The 21,096-nt window shown below is 40.3% G+C and overlaps 1 protein-coding gene and 1 non-coding gene across 2 annotated transcripts in view; both read right to left on the reverse strand.

Moving 5' to 3' along the window:
• ZnT49B (solute carrier family 30 member 9) overlaps nt 1–21,096 on the reverse strand; it is a 310,034-nt gene that overhangs the window by 89,994 nt on the left and 198,944 nt on the right. The gene's annotated exons all lie outside the window — the stretch shown is intronic.
• LOC145408124 (5S ribosomal RNA) lies at nt 16,010–16,128 on the reverse strand. The gene has a single exon (XR_013898870.1). It is a non-coding gene; the product is annotated as a 5S ribosomal RNA (ribosomal RNA).

Genomic DNA, 21,096 nt, shown 5'->3' on the forward strand with positions numbered 1-21,096 from the left:
TATTCTTTTGCTAAATGAACTGTCTGATACCAAAATAGTAAAAAATATTTCCAGATCAACAGTATAATAGAACCAATACGTGCAACCCAACCCCCCACCATGATTGGCTCTTCCCAGACTGTGTAAACTAAAATATTGTGATCTACACATGCCTGGTAGAAGCAGAGGGGTCTGGGGAGCGGCTTGTATCCTTATTTCATTCACCAGCCTCACGCAACAGTTTTCATTCATGCCTAAATATGCTGCCACGGGAGTGACTAGGAGACCCCTACCGAGAAAGCCACTATAGTGGCCAGGAGACCTGAAAGGGTTAAGGGTGACTCTGGGAAGGGTGTTGATCATTAGCCATTTTTCCCACATGTTCTGTACCTGCTACAACATACCGTAGATTCCCATAATCCTGTACCTGATGTCAGCCAACCAATCACATTACAGCTGAGCTGACTGTATTTGCATCTGTATTATATACATTACCTGTTTTCAGTGCAGAGTATCTGCTTCATGATATTTTCATGTACATATTAACATCACTTACTTTTTAAAATGTCATTGTCACAGTCTGTAATGAGGTCCAAGTCCAGGCTACCACTTGTTAAAATGAGTAATTGAAGCAGGAAACTACTATATTTTAATTTTTTTTTTTTCTAATGACAGCAGATTACCCATATCTGACACATCTACTTAAGGTAAGCAGCCATTATCATATTCAGAACTCGTGCAATACTGTAGACAAACTCTCTGGACAGGACTTGTACTGGCATAAAGTCATGCCTCACTCTACAATGAGAATACATTATGAAAGCCCACAGCATAGCAATTATCATAAAGCAGGGTTATACCACGGGTTCAACAGGGACAGAGGGAGGTGGCCTACGACCACATAACCTAAAACCTGAAAAACCTTACCCTGCTAGGCTTGCCCTCGGCACCCTCAGTAGCACCACACTTTCCACTAAGGATAGCATCCTTGCCAAGTATAATTTCCAGGTCACTGGTTTTGATATTCCACACACAAAATAGTTGTCACTTCATTTAATATTGCACACTGCACGGTTATTTGCAGATAGCATGCATAAAATGGAACAAAAAGGAGACGATCACAATGAATGTAAACAATGGGTGGCCATTTTGGCTCAAACAGCCAACTGTTGGCTTGCATGGGATACAACATGTATGCAAGGGACTGTCATATAACAAACTCTCAATCAGTTGTAATTCAGCTAAGCCCTATGCTGAATAATGTGAAATGCCAGATACTGCATAGTACCCCCATCGGCTCAACATTTGGTGTCAAGCCGGATAATGTCTTACTACCGGTCTCAACCCTCTATCCTAAAAACTTTCCCATTAGTAAAAGATGCAAATTAAGCATAAAATACAATAAAACAAGTGAATGAAGTACTCCCATGCAATAAAAAGGCCCTACTGTGAGTAGATAGCTGATTGTTGCGAGTGACAACCCATCATGGTACGGGAAACAACTGAGTGAAGTTGTATCAAAATTTGTCCATGCAAGTGGAAGTTATAAAGAAAACACGAATGTAGGTATGGCTGTTAAGTACAGTATATATAACAGTATATATAAGTACAGTATATATGAGCAGTATATATGAGTATATATAAGTACAGTATATATGAGCTCCGAGTGTGATCCTGACCTTGGGAGTAAATGGCTGCTTGTTATGCATGACACACAGTCATGATATGGGGAACAATTGTGTGAAGTTATATCAAAATCTGTCCATGCATGTGGAGGTTACAGAGGGGACACAAAATTGCAGACGTACTGACAGACCTGCACACACCGAAAGTCCTAACCAGTTTGACCGTGAGGGGACTAATAATGATACAGTACAGTCATACATCACCAGTTGGCTACCACTGCAGCTGTTCGGCCAGACTGCCTAGGGAACAACTACTACTACTACTCCTACTTACTGCCGTTTTGGTACTGGATGTTGCATAATTTCGGCGGATATTGCTTTAACAGAGCCGAGCCCGCAGCACTGGATATTGCAACCATGGATAATTCAGAATTCGCTGCAAGTGGCCACCAGAATTATTGTTCTAGTGAAGTTGCAATAATTTCATCATTGTTTTTGCAAAACTGGGTATAACTTTTAGTTCACTGTTCTAGCAATTCATCACAGCGAACAAATGTGTAGCGAGGCCTGACCCTGTACCTGAGTAAAAAATAAACACAGTAATCCTTCACTTATCTGACATAATAAAGCCTCCTTACATTCGGATAAGGACCACGTCCGGATACAGAACAACACCATTCAGACTCTACCTATAAGTACAGTATCCCTTCTAATTTTGGCAGTCTTCTTTGGTCTTTCAGTTATTAGACATCAAACCACACATGGAATATGTGATATAATGCCAGAAACTAAGAAAACAATGCATTAACAAAAAATTAAAGACAAAGGTTGCAAAAAGAATTTTAATAGCTACAGTACTGTACTTACCACCCAGTGAACAGCGGACAGGCGTCTTAATCTGGTAGCCAGTACAGTAGCTGGTGTACAGTAATCCCGTGTGGTCTAGTGGCTAATGTAATCACTTAACAAATGTTGGAAAACGCCTCCTCCTCCACCTGCTGGAGCTCAACGATGAGTGGGGACATGCGGCAAGATGATGGAGGCCTGCCACTGAACACAGAGTTGCCATGACTCTACCGGCCGGCCAGGCAACTCTGACCATTTGGTAGGGAGGCAGAGGGCCGTGTGTGCTCGGGAGCGTTTGGGTGGACTGATCCGACTGGCTGGGCGACTTTGGCCGTTTAGTGAAGAGGTGGACAGCCATTTTTGCTCAGCCAGTGGGTTAGGGCCTACTACCTGCATGAAGCCAGAGAGGCCAGCCAGCCATCCAACCAAATTTTTGAATTTGTAGGCTGCTCACCTGGCCATGTTAGATATTTTATGTTCAGATACAGACAAAGATTTAGGATACCGACATAATAGAACCAAGGCCTCGCGTTCGGATATGAAGCATGTCTGGATATGCAAGGTTTGGATAATTAAGGGATTATCAATTAAATTCCAATGTAAGTCCAGGTGGTCTGTACTGTTGCTTTAAACTCAGTTTGATGGTGAGGGATGCCTAAAGGCAGTGGCACTGAAAGAGCTGGTCAGCTCTGCTACCCAGTTATAAAATGTACCTCAACTCCTTGCATTCCAGCAGGTTTACATTCAGATGAGCCTATGGCTACACGAAGCATCTACAACCACCCTATTTGTATCCATCCTCTCCAGATGACCACACCATCTAAGCACACCCTTTTTAACACTCTTGTTCACAGACGTCCTTACTCCACATCTTTCACCAATCACAATATTTCTTATCCTATCCAGTCTCTGCACTCCACATACATTTTGCAATAACCTACTCTACAGTGTTCTAATGTATACACTAAAACTCCTTCATGTAATTCTCTTACAACCACCACACAAAGACTATCTATCTATCTATTGCCAGATGCCATAAACCCGTAAGGGGTGGCCATTTGACTTTGAGTTACATTCAAACCTTGATTTAAGGGACCTCCATTTAAGGGATTTCGGATTTAAGGGACTCCATATTCTACCTGACAATCGGACTGGACCATTCAAAAAGTCCACTGCCTGAAACATTAATATGTTTCTTTATACAGTACCTGTAAAATAATATTCATAATCATATAAATAAGTAAGGTAAGTGAAACAGTCATTGCATTTCATAATAAGATTGTCTTTATATGTGGCAAAATAATGGACATTTTCAAGTAAGGGACATGTTGATTCCCATTTAGTTCCTTAAATCAAGGTTTGAGTGTATTTGTTTTACTGGATGCGGCACTAAACCTCCACCAACCCACTTGTTGACGCATAGGAAGCATGTATGGTTTGGTTATATAGTTACCACCCAGCGTTGTAAATGCTTTCCTGGCTTACAGGAAACCATTTGGCTTGTCACTCAATGTAAAGCCACATGTAAAGGAAAGAAAAGCAATAAGAAGTGACAGGAAAGATGGGAGAAATAAGAAAAGGGGAGGGCAGGCACAGAAAAAGAATGATAAAGGCTAAGGAAGAAGTAGGCAGCACTACATCAAATGTGTGGATGATGGTCATCACCATCTACACACCAAGACCTCTGTTTAATACTAGGGCCTTCATGGTACCAGCCACATTCCTTCTTGTGGTACTCTACTTTCATCTTCCTTTGCATATTTACTTCTCTTGTTATTATTGCATTCTGGTACTTAAACTTCCTCTTCAATTCAAGTCTCTCTCCATTCACAAGCACATTACACTGAGACTCACCATCTCGCTCAACAACAATAATTCACCTTTTATCAATGCCTTCAAAGCATCTCACTCACTCTCTCACATGTGCACACACACACACACACACACACTTAGACTTAGAGAAGGCCTTTGACAAGGTACCTTATAAGAGACTAATGTGGAAACTAGAATATATAGGAGGACTAAAGGGAAAACTTCTGGAATGGATGAGAGACTTTTTGAGAGACAGACAAATGAGGACAGTAATAAAGGAAAAGATGTCTGGATGGAGGGATGTAACAAGTGGAGTCCCTCAAGGCTCAGTGTTGGCGCCAGTAATGTTCCTGATTTACGTAAATGATATGGTAGATGGAGTGAACAGTTATGCAAGTCTGTTTGCTGATGATGTAAAGATCTTGAGGAAGATAGAGGTTGAGGAGGATTGTAAAATACTGCAGGAGGATTTGGATAGGATACACAATTGGAGCCGGACGTGTGAAATGAAATTTAATGTAAAGAAATGTAAAATATTGGAAATGGGTAAAAGTACCAGGAGACCATCACTGAATTATTTTTTGGGTAATGAATTAATCACAAAAAGGAGAGAAGAGAAAGATTTGGGAGTGCTGGTCCAAGATAGTTTGTCACCAGAAAAGCACATTAACAAGATAGTTGGAGAGACTTATAAACTCTTGACTAACATAAGAGTAGCATTTCATTATATGGATGAGGAAATGATGAAAAAATTGATATTGGCCATGATCCGCCCCAGGTTAGAATATGCAGCAGTAGTGTGGTCCCCACACAAAAAGAAAGATATAAACAAGATTGAGAGAATACAAAGAACAGCAACCAAGATAGTCCCCAATCTGACAGACCTGTCATACAGAGAGAGGCTGGAAAAACTGGATTTGCCTTCGTTAGAGGAAAGGAGAAAGAGGGGAGACATGATTTCGGTGTTCAGGACCATGGTGGGAGTAGATAAAACTGACAAAGAAGATCTGTTTGTATGGGATAAGAGAGCAACAAGAGGACATGGAATGAAATTGAAAAAGTCAAGCTGCTTGAAGGATATCAAGAAATATAGCTTTCCTTACAGAAGTATAGACTTATGGAATAGCCTGGACAAAGAGATCGTCCAGTCTGAAAACTTAAACGAGTTTAAAGCTAAATTCGACTTATTGAGAAACAGCGACGAAAACCCACGAGCATAGTACATTCCGTGTGTATCACAATTAGGTATATTAGGTAAATACTTAAATATTTGGAACGACTTAGACAAAGAGGTGGTGCATGAGAAAAACATTCATTTGTGTAAAGGTAGACTTGATAAATGTGGATATGGAGACAGGACAACACGAGCATTGCTCAATTCCTGTATACTACAAATAGGTAAATACACACACACACACACACATAGACACACACAATATAGTGGAAATAGAAAGTCTCCATATGGTTGAGTCATGGTGGAAAGGGACAGTGCTTTGTTTACAACTGGCGAGAGAGAGTTTGAGGGTTTCTCTGATGAGGATGTGGGAAATGGAAGTGTTAAGTTGAACCAAACAAGAGTACCGGAGAGGAATGTCCAGGAGATAAAAAAGGAATGGGCAGTAATTACAGAGCTACAGGAACGGATCATAGAGCAGGAAAACGAGATCAAAGTCTATAGAATAAACTGGAAAATGTTTGTACACGCAGTGATGAACAAGAAGGAGAAGTTATAGAATTAAAAGTAAGCAATGAATCTGCCTCTAAAGAAATAAAACAACATACGAGGGAGAATAAGAGATTGGAAGAAGAAAGGGACAGGATGAAAAGCAAACTAGATGAGTATGAATCCAAAATCAAGAATACAGGATGAGCACATTAAAGAAATCAAGGAACAGCATAAGGGGTGGAAGAAAATTCAGGAAGAAGGAAATGTAAACTTGAAGGAGATTACAGAACAACAAAACAAGGAAAAGGTGGAGAGGGAAGTGGTTAGGGTGCTGAGAAATAGAGAATCTTTAGTTAGGGATGTAGCAGATAAGAAAAAATGTGTAATAATTTCAGGAGTTAAAGAAAAACGAATGGCAAGAAGATCAGAAAGAGAAAAAGAAGAACTGAGTAAAGTTAAAGAAATAATATCAGTAGTCATGGAGGAAAACAACGAAGCTCAAGAAGAGATTGAAGAGGTGTTTAGGTTAGGAAAGTACAAGGAAGGAGGGGCAAGGCCATTGAAGGTAAAGTTTAAGTCCCAGGCAATGGTACATGAAATTATTAGTAGAACATGGAAATTATCAGACAAGGAAGGGTTAAATAATGTTTGGATAAGGAGAGATGCAAATGAGGAAGAAAGAGCCAAAATAAAGGAGTTAGTAAAGGAAGCAAAGGTAAAAAAAGAACAGAGAACGGAGGAAGAGAAGACAGTGTTTTATTGGGGAGTCAGGGAGTCATGGATCAGAAATTAAGGAAGTGGTGCTGACAGAGAGAAGGAAAAAGGGTATGAAAAACATCAAAAATAATTTGAAGGTGACATATACTAATGTTGATGGTTTAATATCGGCAAGGCTAGAAATCAACGATTTTTTGAGGGTAGATGAACCTGTTGTTATGTGCTTTGTAGTGACCAAGTTAAGAGAAGATATTGATATTCATATGGGAGATGGTAAATACAAACTGTGGAGAAGAGACAGAAAAGAAAAAACGGGAGGAGGAGTGATGATAGCAGTGAAGAACTAGATAAATGAAGATACCATGGAAATGGGGGATGGCAGGGCCGAAGTGACAAATATGAAATTAAAAACTGGAGAGAATAGCGAGAGAGAAATGGCGGTAGCGTAAGTTCCCCCTAAGACAAGAGCATGAAGTGATGATGAATACCAGGAAATGTTGTCAGACATGGCAAGTTATTTCCAGAAAATGACTGAGAAAAGCAACAATATAATTTTAATGGGTGACTTCAATTGTAAAGAGGTGAACTGGGAGGAATGGGACTCAGGAGAAAACGAAGATTCGTGGGGAACTATATTATTAATTATAACAATGAACAATCTGATGACGCAATGGGTTAAAGAAGAGACACGGTTCCGAGGAGAAGACACACCAGCAAGATTAGACTTACTGTTTACCAAAGACCCCGATGTAATTGAATCCTTGAAATATGTGTGTCCTATTGGAAAAAGTGATCACGTGGTCACTGAGTTCCAGATGATAACAGGGAATGCAGAGCTAAGAGATGAGCTTAACAGGCAGGGAAGATAAAACTTTAGGAAAGCAAACTTTACAGGATTGAGAAATTTTTTTTGAAAATGCAGATTGGAGAAAATTCAGAGAAACAAGAGAGATACAGAGGAAGTGGGATATTATTCTAAGCCTCTATAATGTGGGAGTGGAAAAATTTGTACCAAGAGTAAGGGAGAAAGAAAACAGGAAAAAGGAGTGGTTTAACAGAAGGTGTATGACAGCAAAAAAAGAGAGAGACATGGCATGGAACAATTGGAGAAAGAGAGGTAACAACAGAACAAAGGAAGAATATAAAAGAACAAGAAATGAATACACAAGAATACGAAGAGAGGAAGAAATGAATTTTGAAAAAGGTATAATAGTCAAATGTAAGGATGAACCCAAACTGTTTTAAAGATTTGTCAATGGCAAAATGAAAAAAAGGGAAGGAATCACCAAACTGAAAGTAAAAGGAGAGGTCTATAACGATGCAACAATGCAAGCAGAAATAATGAACAAATGTTTCCAATCAGTTTTCACTAATGAAAAGGAGTTTGGGGAAGGAGAGGGAATGACCAGAAATGTGGTGACAAATGATATATAAATGGAAGTACAGGAAGGGTACAAATTATTGGAAACTCAAGATGTAAGGAAAGCCCCTGGACCAGATGGAATCTCTAATTGGGTACTGAAGGAATGCAGAGAACAACTGGTGGATAAGATTCACAGTTTAATTGTGTGTTCTCTGGAAGAGGGGAAAGTGCCTTAAGAATGGAAGAGAGCAAATGTGGTACCAATTGATAAGGGAGGACACAGGGAAGAACCCCTGAATTATAGACCAGTGTTCCTAACCAGCATGGTTGCAAAATTGTGCAAGAGAATTCTGAAAGACAAATGGATAAAATGTCTGGAAGAGATGAATATTTTGGCTGAAAGTCAGTTTGGATTCAGAATTGGAAGGTCATGTGCTTCCAACTTGTTGAGTTTTTACTCAAGAGTGATTGATGTGCTGCAGGAGAGAGATGGTTGGGTGGATTGTGTGTATTTTGATTTGGAGAAGGCCTTTGACAAGGTACCCCATATGAGACTTATGTGGAAACTAGAGCATATAGGAGGACTGAAGAGGAACCTCCTGGAATGGATGAGAGACTTTTTGAGAGACAGACAAATGAGGACAGTAATAAAGGATAGGATGTCTGGATGGAGGGAAGTACCAAGTGGAGTCCCACAGGGCTCGGTGTTGGCACCAGTAATGTTCCTGATTTACGTAAATGATATGGTAGATGAAGTGAACAGTTATGCAAGTCTGTCTGCTGATGATCCGAAGTTCTTGAGGAAGATAGAGGTTGAGGAGGACTATCAAATGCTGCAGGAGGATCTGGAAAGGATACATGATTGGAGCCAGATGTGGGAAATGAAATTCAATGCAAAGAAATGTAAAATATTGGAAATGGGTAAAAGTACCAAGAGGCCACCACTGAATTGTTTGATGGATAATGAACCAATCACAAAAGCGAGAGAAGAGAAAGATTTGGGAGTGCTGGTCCAGGACAGTTTGTCGCCTGAAAAACAAATTAACAGGACAGTTAGAGAGACGTATAAACTCCTGACTAATATAAGAGTAGCTTTTCATTATATGGATGAGGAGATGATGAAAAAATTGATAGTGACCATGATTCACCCCTGGTTAGAATATGCAGCAGTAGTGTGGTCCCCACACAAAAAGAAAGATACAAACAAGATTGAGAGAATACAAAGAATAGCAACCAAAATGGTCCCCAGTCTGGCAGATGTCATACAGAGAGAGGCTGGAAAGCTGGATTTGCCTTTCTTAGAAGAAACAAGAAAGAGAGGCGACATGATTGCAGTGTTCAGGACCATGATGGGAGTAAATAAAATTGACAAAGAAGATCTGTTTTTATGGGATAAGAGAGCAACAACATGACAAGGAATGAAACTGAAGAAGCCAAGCTGCATGAAGGATATCAAGAAATATAGTTTTCCTTACAGATGTATAGACCTGAGGAATAGCCTGGACAAAGAGATCGTCTAGTCTAAAAACTTAAACGAGTTTAAAGCTAAATTTGACTTATTAAGAAACAGAGATGGTGTTAGTGCATATTGCTGTTAATGTGTATGTGCACACGCACTTGTTATGTTCCAAGTGGTGATGTCTTTGGAAGGGTCTTGCGGTATGCAGGCGGAGCCCGCTCACTGGGAAGTGTGAGGCCGGTGAGTTCAATTGTTTTGCATTCCAATGCTGGTAGCAGAGCGTAGTTGGAGCGTAATGGCGTCGTGCTCAACTAAGTGGCCTCCAAAACTTGAAAATGATTCTCCCTATAAGAGTTGGAAGACATCGACATTTGGTGTGAACTGACGGACTTACTGAAAGAGAAGCAAGCTCTAGCCATTCACCTTTCATTGTCAGGAAGAGCGAGGGTGGCGTCTTCAGAAACTGACGCTGCTGATCTGAAAGAAGATAATGGTGTTCAGACTTTGTTGAACAAATTAGACTGGTTATTTCTCGTGGACAAAGGACATTGGCAGTTTGCAGCTTTTCATGAATTGTACAACTTCAGAAGACCTGGTGATATGAACATTTGTAAGTTCATGGAAGAATTCGAGCATGTTTATTTTAAATTTAAGAAGCAGGACATGCAACTACCGAATTCTGTGATGGCTTTTATGCTTCTGGCTTCATGCAAACTTTCAGACAGTGAACAACACCTAGTGATGTCTGCGATAACTGAGGTAACTTACGAAAATATGAAATCTTCCCTGAATAGTATATTTGCTGGGGAAATTTGCAGGCAGAACGATGCGTTGGTGTCTGCCAGTGAGGTGAAGAGTGAACCAGTTTTTTGGAGTAACGAAGTCGGGGGTGAGGAAACGTTTTACGTTAGGGGTACTCAATGAGGAAGGACAAGGTTTCGAGGTGGTGCAGTACGTGATTGAGGTCGTGGTGATGGACGTTCAACTGTGCTTGTTAGAATTTCCCAACGCTCATCCACCGGCATGAAGCAGAACCCGCTTAGGCCTAATGGTAAGGTGTCGAGGTGTTTAGTATGTGATTCTCGACTTCATTCGGCACGTGACTGTCCGGATGCATACGAAAATAAAGGCAGTCGAAAAGAAAATTATGAAACAGTGCATCTGTCATTATTTATGGGTTATGCAGATGATACTGCTAGTAGAGGTAAATTACAGACGCTAGTAGAAGAATCTAAGGGATGTGCTGTTTTAGACACAGGGTGTTCTACAACTGTATGTGGGGTAGAATGGATCAATTGCTATATAAGTGAGCTAAGTGATTATGAACGTGAAGCTATAAAAGAAGAAAAGTCATTCTCAACGTTTACTTTCGCTGATGGTGTCACAGTTTCTTCCCTCAAACGTGTTATTCAGCCCTGCTACATAGGAAATATGCATGCAACCATTGTGACTGATGTGGTGAGCTGCAATATTCCCTTGCTGCTGAGCAAACATTCCATGAAAAAAGCAAAAATGGTGATTAATTTTGAGAGTGACCTGGTAAAAATTTGTGGAACTATCATTGAACTCCTCATCTTCAGGCCATTACTTGCTTCCTATTTCTTGTGACTAGGCCGGGAGTTTTGTAAAACGATCGCACTGGCATCTCTTGGGGGTGATGTAGACAAAACGGCTTTGAAGCTTCACAGGCAATTTGGACACCCAAAGTCGGTTAAACTAATCAGACTTATTACAGATGCTGGAATTAAAAGTTCAGAACTGGAGCAAGCTATCAAGGATGTATCTGATGCATGTACAGTCTGCTGTAGGCAAATGACAGATAAGCCCCGACCCATAGTCAGTTTGCCCAAGGCATCTAAGTTTAACGAAGCCATAGCTATGGATTTGAAAGTAAGGCATTATTTCTTAGTCCTTGTTGATTTGGTGACCAAGTACTGCACCGCGATAGTAACTGCGGACAAATGTGCGACCACCATTATCAATGGAGTATTTCGAAGTCGGATTGTTCTGTTTGGCGCATCTGGAAAAATTCTTACAGATAATGGATGTGAATTCAACAATGCTGAAATGCGAGCATTGGGAAAGGCCTTTAATATCAAGATCATGAAGACGTCTGCTGAGAGTCCATGGAGCAACAGAGTATGTGAGCGTCAAAATGCAGTCATAGGTGACATTGTTAGGAAGATAATGGCTGATAGCCAGTGTGACTTGGATGTGGCCTTGGCTTGGGCAGTATCAGCAAGAAATGCTCTCACCAACTATGCAGGTTTTTCTCTTGACAAACTTGTTTTGGTCAAGACACTGGCCTGCCTAATGTGTATGCAAATGATCCTCCAGCCTTGGAACCTACATCACCACCAAAAATGGTGATGGACAATTTGAACGCTCTTCATTTAGCAAGACAAGAGTTTATAAAGACTGAATTGGGTGAACGTTTGGCTAGGGCTCTGCGGCACAACATACGTTCGAGTGACATAAATGACATCCAAAATGGAGATGAGGTCTTCTACAAAAGAAATGACGGTCATGAATGGCATGGTCTTGGAATTGTAATAGGCAGAGATGGAAAACAAATTCTGGTGAGACACAGTGGTGTCTATGTGCGAGTGCACATGTGTCGTCTAGCACGTGCTCCAAAACGAAATACTACAGATGGAGACAGCGTCAGTAGTTACGAGAAGAACAGTGTAATCCAAGAGAAGCCTACTGACAATTCTTCGCAAGTATTGAATGACTATCCACCGGATGATGAGTCGGAAAATGGTGCAATTCTGGATGATCTGGATGATCAGCCTCCCAAGGTTTCTGTTGGTCAACGTATAAAGGGAATACGGTAATCCCGCATTTTTTGCGGATTTTTTGTCTACGGTTTTGCCCTCTCGCGGATTTTCTTAGCATTAATAAGTTCAACAAAAATATCCTTGAATATACAGAAAAAAAAAAAATTGAAATTCCCGCAGCTTCCAATTGTAGCGCGGTAAACTCACGCCACCCTCTGTCCCTTTCCCGTGGCCCCTCTGCCAGTGTTACCATATCTAGCATAATTTTATTCTTTTAGCATAATTTTGATCAAATTTTCGAGTCTGGAATATTTTTTAGCATATTAGAAGTTTTAGAATCATTCTAGCATAATTTAGAATGGAATGGAATATTTTTAGAATAATTTTATAAAAGCTACAAATCAAAGAGAGAGAGAGAGAGAGAGAGAGACGAATAAGGTAAGATGTTTGAATAGTTGGTTACTTTCAGTTTGGGCTTGGTTGGGTTGGATTAGGTTAGGTTAGGTTTTAGGTTAGGTTCGGTTTGGTTCGGTTAGGTTAGGATAAGTTTGAGCTTTGTACTTTACCCATGAAACCTAGGTTTTTCCGATGGACTTTGGTATGATTCATTCGATTTTCAGCTTCATTTCAGTCGGAAATGACCATTTTCTGTGTTTCCCCCCCTCCCTATAACCCCCGATTCCCCAATGATCACTCATTATTTCACGGGGATGGGGGGGGGGGTCATATCTCAAAATCTGGTTATTTCCGACGGAAATGATGCTCAAAATCGAACGAATCACATCAAAATCAATCAGAAAAACTTAAGTTTCGTGGGAAAAAGCAATATGGGTAGATACCGATATTTATCCTCCTACTGTATGTAGGTTCATTTTAATATTTTCATAGTAAACAATACATAATTAATATGTTGCACGAATATGTATAGAATTTTATCATTTAGCGTCAAGTTAGCATAATTCATTTTTTACTTGGCACAAATATGCTCAATCTAGCATAATTTTTTCATTGCCCTAGCATAATTTCGTTGTTTGGATATGGCAACACTGCTCTCTGCCCCGCAATCCCGCATTCTTCAGTCCATGCCTGACTGCCTTAAGTGGCTGTTGTGGTTGTAACCACAGTATGATATGAGCCTCTTGCCTCCCACTTGCTTTCCACATGGCCCCAGGACGTAAGCCAGCCTCACCAAAGGCTAATAATACAATTAGTAAGAACTCCAAAGTGACAAAACGATCAAGTTATGACCTTAGCAGAGAAAATTGTGTTACTGGACAAGCTAAGAAACGACCGTGCGAGTGTTTGCTATCACCAGTTAATGCATCTTTTTATTTTGTACTGTTTTGTTAATAAATGTGTAGATAATTGTGTATTACAGTACGGTGTTTACGTTTTTCCTTCATAATGGAGTATGTGCTTTCAATCTTGTAAGAAGGTATTTCGGGATGAGTATGGAGGTTTCGGGACAATTCGCAGTCACAACAAACAAAACAATTCGCCTTCATTAATGAAGATAGCTATGGGTGACGCTAGAATATAATTCAAAGGCAACTACAGCGAGGAAGAAACAAGTTAATTATTGACTAAAGGTGCAACTAATAAATAATATCCAGAACCTACGCTACTGAACATAAACTTTGCTGGATCCCCCTGAAATATAGTTATTAAAGTATTGATTAATGAATAATAAGTATATTGATGAAAGTATTGATTAGTATATTTATAGAATGGCGGGGAATCGTCCAGGGTGTGAATTGTTCTGAAGGGGAATCGTCCATGTTTTGACGGGGAATTGTCTGACGGCGAATTGTCTCGCAATCAGTATGGACATGGACTGTGTGATGGGCAGCATGGTGGACACAAGTGCAAGTTTTCAATTGTTAATAGAGTATTCGCGGAATTGACTTTTCGCGGGGGTTACAAGAACGTAACTACCGCGAAATATGCGGGATTACTGTACATTAAGAAACTGGAGAGTTGGTGACTGGAAGGATTGTGAGTTGGGCGGTTAAAGCCACTGGAAAGTACAAACACTGCTACAGTTTGAAGAGGGACTCTGATGGCAATATTGACTGAGTGGATCTGTTGCACATGGGAAGTATTTGATGATAAAGCAGAGATGCTTGTTCTCTTCAACTCTGAGGACGTATTATGCGCCAAGGAAAAAAGAAATTACGAACTGGCAGAATAATGATATGTATGAGGAAGTAGATGATATTGGGCAAGATGCCATAACGGTTCGATGGGTTGTGACAGAAAAAATGAAAAACGAGAAGCCGATTGTTAAAGCCCGTTTAGTCTTTGAGGAAGACACAGTGGATCTCCGGAAAGACTCTCCTACATGCCCAAAAGAGGTTGTGCATTCGGCACTTTCTTTTGCCTCCACCAGCCAATGGGACTGCCACGTTATGGACGTGAAGGCTGTTTATCTGCAAGACAACGACATTGAGCGAGTTGTTCATTTACGTCCTCCGCCTGAATATGCAAATGGTAAGCTGTGGAGACTAAGGAAAACGGTTTACGGCCTTTGTGATGCTGCTAGGCATTGGTACCTGTGCATTAAAGATCAGTTGTTGAGTCTCGGAGCTAAAATGTCATCACTGGATTCAGCACTGTTCTCTTGGAGTAATAGTGGCAAGATGGAAGGCATTGTATGCATTTATGTCAATGATTTCCTTTGGGCTGGTACACGTGAGTTCAAGCAGCAAGTGATAAACTGTTTGAGCCAAATATTCCTCATCAGCAGTTCAGAATCAAAAGCTTTTAAATACGTTGGTCTAAATGTCGTCTCCAACAGCAATGGCAGAATAACGCTTGACCAGTTCCAGTAAGCTTCATCTCTGAAACCACTCACGCTGAGCAGACATCGTGCAGCAGTAAAATCAGGAGAGCTGTCTGAGTCTGAGAAAACTGAGTACCAAGCGTTAATCGGGCAACTCAATTGGACTGCCACACACACTCGACCAGATATTGCCTTTGATGTGTGTGAGTTGAGTATGACTAGCAACCAAGCTACCGTAGCAGATTTGCTTAGGCTCAAAACGGTGATCGCAAGGGTGAAGACTGACAACATGAAGCTACACATTCTAAGAATGGGGCCACTCGATGAATGTTATGTAGAGTGCTTTTCAGATGCCTCTTTTGCCAACCTTGTAGGCAATGGGTCTCAGGGAGGCTTTATGATCTTCGTATGAGATGCTAGTGAGGCGAGATGTCCCTTATTCTGGTAGACAAGAAAGATCAGGCGGATCGTCAAATCTACTTTATCTGCTGAACCGTTGGTGCTGCTTGAAAGTGCTGAAAGTGCTGTATATCTCGCCAACATATTGGATGAGGTTTCTGGATGTGGAGATTTCAATATCAAGTGTTTCGTCGATAATAAGAGTCTGGTGGACGCTCTTTACTCCTGTAGGAGTGTAGAAGACAGAAGATTGCGCACTGATATTGCTGTATTACAAGACATGTTGGAGCGAGGGGAGACTGATGAAATGTCTTGGGTGGATACATCACAACAACTGACTGACTGTCTCACCAAGAAAGGTGCCTCGGCCGAGCGGCTGCGAGCAGCAGTCAGCCGGGACTAGAAAGATTATAATACTTCAAGGGACACCACATATCTGTATGTGGTTACAGACTGGGTCTTCATTCATTCATTCATTGCCAGACGCCATGTATCCTAGACGGTGTGGCCAATGGCTTAGAGTTAATTGTTTTACAGGGAGGGGCACTAATCCTCCACCAACCCCACTTGACACGTAGGGATGCCAACAGCATCTGGTGTTCCCAGGCGGTCACCCATCCAAGTACTAACCAGACCCAACGTTGCTTAACTTCGCTGATCGGACAGGAAGCGGTGTACTCAACGTGATATGGCCGTTGGCACTGGGTCTTAACGATACTTAAATATAAGTCTATGTATTGGATACATAGTGTGTACAGGACACCAATAATCCATTCAGTTTCGTCCTTGGGATCTTTCATCAAATTAAGAAAAGAGGACGAGAGTGTTAGTGCATATTGCTGTTAGTGTGTGTGTGCGCACGCACATTATGTTCTGAGTGATGACGTCATCGGGAAGGTCTTGCGGTATGCAGGTGGAGCCCGCTCACTAAGAAGTGTGAGGCCGGTGAGTTCGGTTGTTTCGCATTCCAATAGATGGGACCCTACGAGCATAGCTCACTTCCTGTACATCACAAATAGGCAAATACAATTAGGTCAACACACACACACACACACACAGAGGGATTCAAGCTAGGTGGACATGTGACACCGGCGCTCCATACCAATCACGGCCAGTGGCATTACCTAAATAGTATCTTTGTATGAGTCAAGCTCAGTACCAGGTTAGACTAAATGACTGTTCAATATAAAAAGGAAAAAAATAATAAGTTTCAACAAGACTTGTAAAAACAGGAAATAGAACCAAGACGAAAGAATACGCTGTCATCTCTGAGGTTTGTTTACAACAAGAAGGAGATTGTAAGTACATGCTTTGCACTTTAAGTATTGCAAAATGGATACATACTTCAGTAAAACAAATTTGGAAAAGAAAAGGGATAAAGGTAAAAAGCAAAATGATGATTTCTACCAAGAACTGGTTGAAGTAGAGACCCACAATAGACTGGTTGAACGTGTAAACAAACTAGAAATGGCTTTCAAAAATGAAACTGATGAAATAAAGAAGCAGATGCACTTGCAAAAGGAAGAAATAGAAAAACTAGGAAGGGAGGCCAATAAGAAAGACACAACCATCAGTGAACTAACAGTGGAATTGAGTACACTTAGGAAGAAAATTAGTGAAATGGCAAGTACAGTAGTCAATCACGAGAGTGTTATGGAAGAGTTCAAAAATGACACAGAGACAATTAGGCAAGTTAGCAGTCTTATTGACCAGAGCAGTGATATTTAAGAGAAGATAACACAGGTGAATGAAGCTGTGCAAAGCTACAAAAATGATGTAGAAACCACGTATGCTGAAATGGTGAAAGTAAAGAAAGACTTAGAAACAAGGGTGGAGGAAAAAAGCATTAAAAAGGAGGTGAAAAGAATAATCCAAAACAATCCAAAGTTAGTCAGAGATTCAGTAGAGATAAACAAATCAATAGTAATCACTGGTATAGAAGAGGAAGAAATTAAAAACAAGATCACAAGAGACAAAAAGGAGATGGCAAATGTAATGAGCTTACTGAAAGAAGTATCAGAGGAAATCTGTAGTAAAGACATAGAGAAACACAAAAGGTTAGGGAAATATGAGAAAAGCAAGACAAGACCTCTAAAGGTGACTTTCCAGAGTGTAAACACTGTGGAAGAGATACCGGTACTAAAAAATGCAAAGAATCTTAAGGAAAAAGAGGAGTTCAAAAATGTAAGGATAAAAAGATGCCTAACACAAGATGAACTGCAATTACTGAAAGAGAAAAGGGAGGAAGCAAAAACAAAAAATGAGGGAAGATCAGAAGAGGAGAAGAAGAAATTTTTTTACAAAGTAATAGGATTGCAGGTACGAAAGTGGTACACAAACAGGATGGAAGAAAAAGGAGGAAGGTAGCAGAACCATGTCATGACAAGTATAAAAACAAGATGATAAAGCTGATGTACTCAAATGTGGATGGAATGGTATCTAAATTACTAGAGATGAATGATTATGTCAGAGAAAATGAACCACAAATAATATGCCCAACTGAGACAAAATTAACACCAAGGATATCCAATGACATACTAAACTTAGAGGAATACAATATATGGAGAAGAGACAGAAATTTAAAAAAAGGAGGAGGAATTATAATATTAACTAAGAAAAATCTAAAAGTCAAGGAAATAAACCTAGATATACCAGCACAAGTAGAACTGATTGCAGTAGAGATCGACACATCTGAAGGTAAAGTAATTGTAGCCAATTTGTACATGCCACCCAGATCAAACACATGGGAAAGAGACGAATATGAGGACCTGGCAGAGAGTACAATTCAGAGTATAAGATCATTGCTACATAAAATGGAAGAGAAATCGGAAAGAATTATACTAACTGGGGACTTCAATACAAAATAACCTCTCTCTTCCTTTCCACATATAACTCTCTCTTCCGCCTCTCAACTTCTTCCACGCCCCTATTTCTCATCCATTCATTGTATGCTTTCTTCTTTTGTGCCACAGACTGTTTCACCTTTTCAGTCCACCACGCTGTTCCTTGCACCCCCCTCCGTCTTCTCTTCCTTCCACACACCACATCACATGCTGCACATATTTCTTCTGTAAATATCTTACACACACCTTCCAAATCTCCCATCTGCTCCAATTCATATTTGCCCAATCATTCCTCCACTTCTCTCTTATACTCTGCCTTTTTCTCATCCTCTTGTAACCTTTCCACTCTCCTTGCAACTACTCCTTCCTCTCGTCTTTCCCTTCTTCTATTCCTCCATCTTACTTGCATCCTAATTCTGGCCACCACGAAGTAGTGGTCAGAAAGTCCACTCCCCCAACCTCTATACACTCTTGCATCCTTTACACATTATTTTTAATTTTCAAGAAATCCTTGAGTCAAGGCAAACTACCTGATATTTGGAAAAAAGTAAATATAGTCCCCTTATTCAAGAAAGGAAATAGACAAAATCCTCTCAACTACCGACCAGTATCACTGACCAGTGTTGTAAGCAAGGTATTAGAAAAACTTATAAGAAAAGCTTGGGTTAATCATCTAGAAGAACACAGTATGATAACAGAAAGAGAGTTTGGTTTCAGAAAAGGAAAATCATGTATTTACCTATTTGTAGTATACAGGAATTGAGCAATGCTCGTGTTGTCCTGTCTCCATATCCACATTTATCAAGTCTACCTTTACACACATGAATGTTTTTCTCATGCACCACCTCTTTGTCTAAGTCGTTCCAAATATTTAAGTATATACCTAATTGTGATATACACGGAATGTACTATGCTCGTGGGTTTCTGTCGCTGTTTCTCAATAAGTCGAATTTAACTTTAAACTCGTTTATGTTTTTAGACTGGACGATCTCTTTGTCCAGGCTATTCCATAAGTCTATACTTCTGTAAGGAAAGCTATATTTCTTGATATCCTTCAAGCAGGTTGACTTTTTCAATTTCATTCCATGTCCTCTTGTTGCTCTCTTATCCCATACAAACAGATCTTCTTTGTCAATTTTATCTACTCCTACCATGGTCCTGAACACCGCAATCATGTCTCCCCTCTTTCTCCTTTCCTCTAACGAAGGCAAATCCAGTTTTTCCAGCCTCTCTCTGTATGACAGGTCTGTCAGACTGGGGACCATCTTGGTTGCTGTTCTTTGTATTCTCTCAATCTTGTTTATATCTTTCTTTTTGTGTGGGGACCACACTACCGCTGCATATTCTAACCTGGGGCGGATCATGGCCACTATCAATTTTTTCATCATTTCCTCATCCATATAATGAAATGCTACTCTTATGTTAGTCAAGAGTTTATAAGTCTCTCCAACTATCTTGTTAATGTGCTTTTCTGGTGACAAACTATCTTGGACCAGCACTCCCAAATCTTTCTCTTCTCTCCTTTTTGTGATTAATTCATTACCCAAAAAATAATTCAGTGATGGTCTCTTGGTACTTTTACCCATTTCCAATATTTTACATTTCTTTACATTAAATTTCATTTCCCACGTCCGGCTCCAATTGTGTATCCTATCCAAATCCTCCTGCAGTATTTTACAATCCTCCTCAACCTCTATCTTCCTCAAGATCTTTACATCATCAGCAAACGGACTTGCATAACTGTTCACTCCATCTACCATATCATTTACGTAAATCAGGAACATTACTGGCGCCAACACTGAGCCTTGAGGGACTCCACTTGTTACTTCCCTCCATCCAGACATCTTTTCCTTTATTACTGTCCTCATTTGTCTGTCTCTCAAAAAGTCTCTCATCCATTCCAGAAGTTTCCCCTTTAGTCCTCCTATATATTCTAGTTTCCACATTAGTCTCTTATGAGGTACCTTGTCAAAGGCCTTCTCTAAGTCTAAGTACACACAATCCACCCAACCATCTCTCTCCTGTACCACATCAATCGCTCTTGAGTAAAAGCTCAACAAGTTTGAAACACATGACCTTCCACTTCTGAATCCAAACTGACATTCAGCCAAAATATTCATCTCTTCCAAATATTTTATCCATCTGTCTCTCAGGATTCTCTCACACAATTTTGCGACCATGCTGGTTAGAGACACTGGTCTATAATTCAGGGGTTCTTCCCTGTTTCCTCCCTTGTAAATTGGTACCACATTTGCCCTCTTCCATTCTTTTGGCACTTTCCCCTCTTCCAGTGAGCATACAATTAAGCTGTGAATTTTATCCACCAGTTGTTCTCTGCACTCCTTCAGTACCCAATTAGAAATTCCATCAGGTCCTGGGGCTTTCCTTACATCTTGAGTTTCCAGTAATTTATACACTTCCTGTACCTCCACTTTTATATCTTTCATCACCGGAACATTTCTGATCACTCCTTCCCCTCCCACAAGCTCCTTTTCTTTAGTGAAAACTGACTGGAAACGTTTCTTCATTATTTCTGCTTGCATTGCCGCATCCTTAAAGACCTCTCCTTCTACTTTCAGCTTGGTGATTCCTTCCTTTTGTTTCAGTTTACCATTAACAAATCTATAAAACAGTTTGGGTTCATCCTTGCATTTGTCAATTATACCTTTTTCAAAATTCCTTTCTTCTTCTCTACGTATTCTTGTGTATTCATTTCTTGTTCTTTTATATTCTTCCTTTGTTCTGTCGTTACCTCTCTTTCTCCAATTGTTCCACGCCTTATCTCTCTCTTTTTTTGCTATCATACACCTTCTATTAAACCACTC

The sequence above is a fragment of the Coenobita brevimanus genome, chromosome 75 (assembly GCF_032717465.1).
Source record: "Coenobita brevimanus isolate Jiangsu-jjx chromosome 75, ASM3271746v2, whole genome shotgun sequence".
Taxonomy (NCBI): Eukaryota; Metazoa; Arthropoda; class Malacostraca; order Decapoda; family Coenobitidae; genus Coenobita; species Coenobita brevimanus.